The 6,067-nt window shown below is 37.7% G+C and overlaps 1 long non-coding RNA gene across 1 annotated transcript; it reads left to right on the top strand.

Moving 5' to 3' along the window:
* Positions 1–879: 879 nt before the first annotated feature.
* On the top strand, positions 880–5,980 carry LOC147753436 (uncharacterized). The gene is made up of 2 exons (XR_015311265.1): positions 880–4,891; positions 5,490–5,980. It is a non-coding gene; the product is annotated as an uncharacterized LOC147753436 (long non-coding RNA).
* The last annotated feature ends 87 nt before the right edge of the window (positions 5,981–6,067 follow it).

The following is a 6,067-nucleotide window of genomic DNA, read 5'->3' as shown; positions in this document are numbered from 1 at the left end:
ACCGTGTGGCTTGTTATTGCTGTTGTTGTTTGTGTGTGGCTGTTGTGTGGGGCCGGATCCAATATACGTAAGCGCGAATGCTTAAGTATATAATAGACATTTACTGTTATTGTTTAAGCAAATTATCTGTTTTTAAAGAAGTCTCCATTTTAAGGTGATATTCTTACCAACGAATGTTTTTGCAGATATTCGACATGACGCATACTGGCGCCTATATGTCGTCTCAAATAAGATCTATGAAGAGGAACTCAGGGCAGTTTGAGAGAAACCATCTGAAAGAAACTCGTCCCCGAGCCTCGTGTAAGCGGATCGTGCTTGTACTATTCTACATTATTACCAACGTGACAACGTTCTAGATGAAGAAGCTCTAGATGAACTTCGCCAAAAGCTAAGTTAATGCGCATTGCAAATACTGAATCCAATCACACTCTGCTCAGACTGCTCGTACTGACTACAGGAAGGCAGAAGGTGAGGTTCAAGGCAAGTGAGTACCGCGGGATATTGCATGCACGTATGTTATGTACAGCGACATTCATTATCGGTATGTTAACACGAACTCTCATAAGAAAAAGACATGCAACAATTGAGCACTTTTTGAATTAAATTTGCAATAATTTGAATTAACTACTGGTCAAAGCTAACTAGTATTGGTTGACAGGTCTGGATTAAGTGTAGATAAAGGTTAAAAATAAAGACTAGTCTTCACTTAAGGCCTTACGACTTTGTGCTTTTACCATCCAGTTTATGACCATCTACTGTCTACCCTACCTTATTTTTCTATGCTACCGCAGTAACGCACTTATCTAACGAACTTAGACGTTCTTGTTTGAAAACAGAACGTCAACATGCTTACTTGCGTGCCATCGTTCAACTGGTGGAAATAATGTTCAACGTCACTACAGGACGTAAAAACTTGAAGTATTTGTTTAAAAGAAAGCATTTATAATCGCATAAACCCAACCGTCCGCAAAATCATTATTATTATTTTAATTATTTTGTTACTGACGCGCACAATCACAAAACTAGTGACGAGCCATCGGAAAATGAATTAGCGGTGAAATATTATATGCAGCTTGCATGCAACAATCTGATGCTTCCTCGACGAAACTGAATTTCTCAGACTATTTCTGAAGTTATTTTTCGAAACACTTTAATGCCGACTCTGTAGGAGGTCGACTAATTCGCATATTCATATTGAAAAGTCACAACTAAATTGCTTCACCGCAGCAAACGCTAGCACCAAATCCTCTTGTCATCATCGACATAAACTTTTAGCTAATCTTTGCACCGATCAAGTTAATCCGTCACAGCCTGCTTAGAAATTTAAATGATGTCGAAATATCTTGAGCGTGCATTGTGCCTAGAATCGTTGGCAAGTATTTCTTAAATTCAATATTTCTTAAGATTCTGCTTTAACGAAATCCCTTATATTCACAGAACTTATATTCATTCAAAGAATTTAAAAGACCCTTATGAGGTTAATGAAACTCTAGCATAGCTGCCAAACTTTCATAGATTGTGCAGTAATTTTTTGTTTTTGATTTAGATTTGAAAAATACTGAAAACTGACAATAAGGTAAACCGCCTATTTTAGACAAAAAGAAAGCCTTGACTTTGGTGCGATCTGTCTAGCGCGCAAATGAATAAGGCCGTTTTTCGGTCTTAGGCTTATGGCCACCACGGCTGCATATTCACGACCAAACTAAAAGACAGTTACGTTTTATAAAAATCCTTTTGTAATCATATAGAGGCCATTAAGCTATAAGAGATATTTATTTAAGAACTTGAAAATGTTATACATAGAAATTATCAATACGCTGCAAAGTAGGTAGATTGAACGGCGTGTCCAAGCGCTTCGCGCACACTGCTCTGTATAAAAACAAAAAGAATGTTTTTCTTGATTTCTATTCTATATTCTATGATTGAATTGATATTTCTATCAATACCAACTTCTTATTTACGGAATTAAAAAGCTAAATATGAGTTGAAAGACAAAATGACATTTTCCAAAAGGTGTTTATTTTATGCATTTTAGTCCAAAAATAAAAAAGATGAATCGATGACTGAAACCTTCCTCGTTGTTTTACTACTTAGTGTCAGAGCCTCTTTTGGAAATCGTAGATCAATAAAAATCCTGTAAAATAATTTCTAGGACCCACTGAGGATAAATATAGAATCGATTTATGGTAAATAAAACGTGATTACACATTTCCTTCCAATGCAATTTATTTTGCTCAGCTCCGTTTAAACGTCGAATCATGGCTCGTGAGCATTTTTCAAGGATCTTTTAAAGGAGTTCAAGGTTTTTTGCAGTTCTCTGAACCATGGTCATATACTCTTTAAAGGATATTTTGGGAATTGGTAGTATTGTCGAGAAGACTGTTTCTGTCTGCAATATTTTCTGGCTTGTTTTTCCAGGGGACTTAATTTACGAAAAAAATTATCCGTACGACGAGTGTTATATTTCAGTATATTTCATGGTAATTTCGCCTTTAGTATCTATACGAAATTCCCAACCATTCAACCAAAGATTCAAAGAGGTATCTTTTCTGGTGATTTGAAGTATCGCTCCAATTTTTCTGTAATTTCCACTCTCTAGTCGAAGTGTTTCCTCTTCAGCTGGGCCTAAGCTCTAGGTACAAAGTTACAGAAGGCCTGATCTTGTCATTCAGAAAGTAAAAGCAAAACAAGCATGACATTAAAGAGTTGCTACGCGATCTAACTGCTCTGTTCTAAAGTTTCGCAGAGGTCATCAATAGACCCAGTTTCCTCTCTAATGAGCAGGTAGAAACAGCAAGCAGTTGGTCATTGTGGAAGGCGTTATTTTTTTAAGTTGATGATAACAATGATTCTCTAGGTGGCGCTTTGATAGAACGCGTATTGTGGAGTATGCCATAAATATTGCTATTCAAAGTACGGCTAATGAACTTTTACTGTTTGTTTACTCTATTATAATTGTAGTATAGGCAATTGTATTGTTCCGAGTGTAGTATGGATTCTATACGCAATCAGATGTTGAATCAAAACACGACGGGTCCTGCCTGCTCCCATGTGGACGTATGAACAAATTAGTACTCCTGAGATTTGTACTTACTAAAACCTCTGGCTACTCTCAGTGAGTTGTAAATTCATATATCGTCAGATTAAAGCTGAATTGTTTTTTGAAATTCTACCATCCTTTGTTTTAGTCCGATGCTACAGTTTCAGTTTCTTTTGAGTGTATTGACCAGTTATTGATTGAATGGGACATCACCCGCAAGACGATTTTCCCAGTCCTTATACCCAGTTTTAGCGAGTTCGGCTTTCACAGGAGAACCGACTCTAGCTATTATGAGTATCGCTAAAGCGTAGTGCCTCATCAATAAATAGTCAAACACATGTGAGCGGCTAAAACCAGATTATCACCGTATAGGCATCGCACGAGAATACTAGCATTAAACTGAGTAACAGACAAAACGATTACGATACTCAGATTCCAGTAGCGCCGCTTGCCTATTTGTCCTGCCATGAGTTTGTCCCCCTTTAACACGGGGATTATTTAGCACAGATTCGTTTATATATCCTTTTTGACAACAATCACCGCACCAACACAATAGTTAAGAGGGATGTGGTTTTTCATAACCAAGTGCTTGTGGACAAATTTCCGTTACAGAAGGTTAATTCTTGGACAGTAGTGGAGGCTATTCACTCAACGAAATTGTTAGATACAAGACTAGTTTAAGGCTTCAAGGTCGTTAGCGTCAAAGTCATAGCTGATACATCAACGCTTTTTGTGCATCTATTGATTATTACGTGGAATCATCGAAGTCGTAGTGTAGGACCGAGGTTTCGCTTAAAATTTCGAATTTCTGTTTCGGGATTCTCTAACAGTGGAACGATAAATTCCGGGTTACTTGCATAGCTTCATTAGGCATCGTTCTAAACCTTCTAAAGCAGCAACCGATGCAGCTCGCCACATTGTTAAAAAGTAGCCATTTTATTCGTATCGGCAGCAAACAAATGGTCACTTTACTGTTATTATAAAGAACAACGAAGTAACCTTTAAAGGTCATTTCAAGTGAAAGCTGGTGAAGACTTGCCACCAATGTACGGGTGCAGATTATTGATGTTATCTTAGTGTTTATGTCCAATGTCAATCCTAATGGGTCTTGTTAATTCTCTTTGTGGGTTTCAAAAATAGAAGCTCATGACGTAGATTAATTTTAATAGTGCCAAGAAAAACGATCTACTCAAATGGATGGCGCACAAGCACCAAAAAATTTTGAATTTGGATTATTACTCAGAATGGTAAACAGTGCATTCAGTCAAACTTTCCAAGTATATTCGCACAGTTAAGCGTGTTTTTGCTTCTTTTTCTGTTGTGCCTTATAATTAACTTCGTATGATCTTGGAAAGTTATGGTTCACCGGGGTCGTTAGATATATATGACCACAACGCTTAACATAATCTACTCAACTTCATTGTTGATCGATCTTGCACGCGTGCTACCAAAGGGAATAAGCACGACTTTTTTGCCAGAATACTACAACAATTAGGACAAGACTTATCACAAATTGATGTCACTTACCCAGTCAGGTACCATAGTGTTTGCGCATTTCGTTTTACACCGATTCTCGTCGGGTGTCTCGATGAAGTAGGCTTACAGGCTATGTTAAGCCAAGCTTTTCTTCAATGGCTAAATAAACAAAACGAAGGTCGACGCGGTAAAAAATCCTGTCAAATTGGTATGCCAAGACCTTGTTATGTCGCCGTGCGGCCGATAAAAAAGTCGAGGATCGCGCGCACAATTCCGTCACCGAACGCTTCACGAAGTAAGCTACAATGAACGGCCCAATTGTACCAGCGTCCGAAAAGCCCATCTCTGACGTCATTTTAAAGTTTTTAGAGAAACGTAAGCATAAATGATATTGAACGAATTGCGTATATGAGCTAGATAATATCATTCGATTTTTAAATTTCTACAGCATAGAAATAGGAAACGATTGTTTTTGGGTAGAACTGCTGGATATGTTCAATATTAACACATACGTATATGCGTATATAACTCGGTAGTACTCTGTGCAAGCTTAGTTCTATCGAACTATGTATTTAACTGTAATAACGCTTTACCACCAACGAAGTAAATCCGAAGGTCACTTATATTAGCCTTAATGTATACCTAACGCAATCCAACAACAGTTTTCGAAAACGGTGCCTGTTTTTTCCTTTTCCTTCACTATCGAATTCAGTATGTTCCTATTGATCAATGCAAAGATATGCAAGAGTATCATTGTATCCGTTACATACAATAGGAACATCTTAGTTGGGTATTTGCGCTGGGAGGTCTTTAAGTTGGAGTTAACATTAGAATATTAGAATTATATAGAAGAAAAGCTCAGTTTTGCGTTTCAGTTTTTTGCTTTTGTTCAAAACTACGAGTTTTGATCTTTCACGACTTTTCATGTATACGTTGCCTACAAGTAACTAACTATTGCCTTGTAAATTTACAGATGCATTGATTATCGGGGCAATCGCTATAGGTGGTCTCGTCGTTATTTGTCTACTAATCTACTTTTGTTGTTGGTGCGCACCGTTGTGTTGCTGCGTTAAGTGCCTTTGTAAGTTGGCTACGTGCTGGTGTCCAAAACTAAACTTACAGAAAACTAAAAAGCGTACCGAATGGAGAAACGCCAATCTGAGATAGACTTGGAGAAGTCCAAGGCCAACGAAGAAAGTGCATAGGAGTATAAATGGGAATCCGGATACCGAGGCAAAATCGGAAAGCCGATCTGGATATTGTGCAACAGATGCAAAGGTTTTAAAAAATCTACTTTCCCTTTAGCAACTGAATTTTAATTGAAAACAGCTTTGGATCCGAGTATGAAACTGTTTCAGACAGGATTGACGTACCTCGTTTATACGTAATATTAAGTTCTAGAATAAATCGTCTGTTAACACTGCGAAGTGGATACAACTGGCTTCAGTCTGCTAGCCGCCATGGTAGTAACATTCATTGATTGTATGACACAGATCATTTAGAGATATGTGAGCTAGCGACTGTGTTTCACTAAGCTTCTGCATGAAATCG

This window comes from Varroa jacobsoni, unplaced genomic scaffold (assembly GCF_002532875.2).
Source record: "Varroa jacobsoni isolate VJ856 unplaced genomic scaffold, vjacob_1.0 scaffold_491, whole genome shotgun sequence".
Lineage (NCBI taxonomy): Eukaryota > Metazoa > Arthropoda > Arachnida > Mesostigmata > Varroidae > Varroa > Varroa jacobsoni.
The sequence above is the reverse complement of the archived record's forward strand: the minus strand, read 5'-3'. Positions and strand labels throughout refer to the sequence as shown.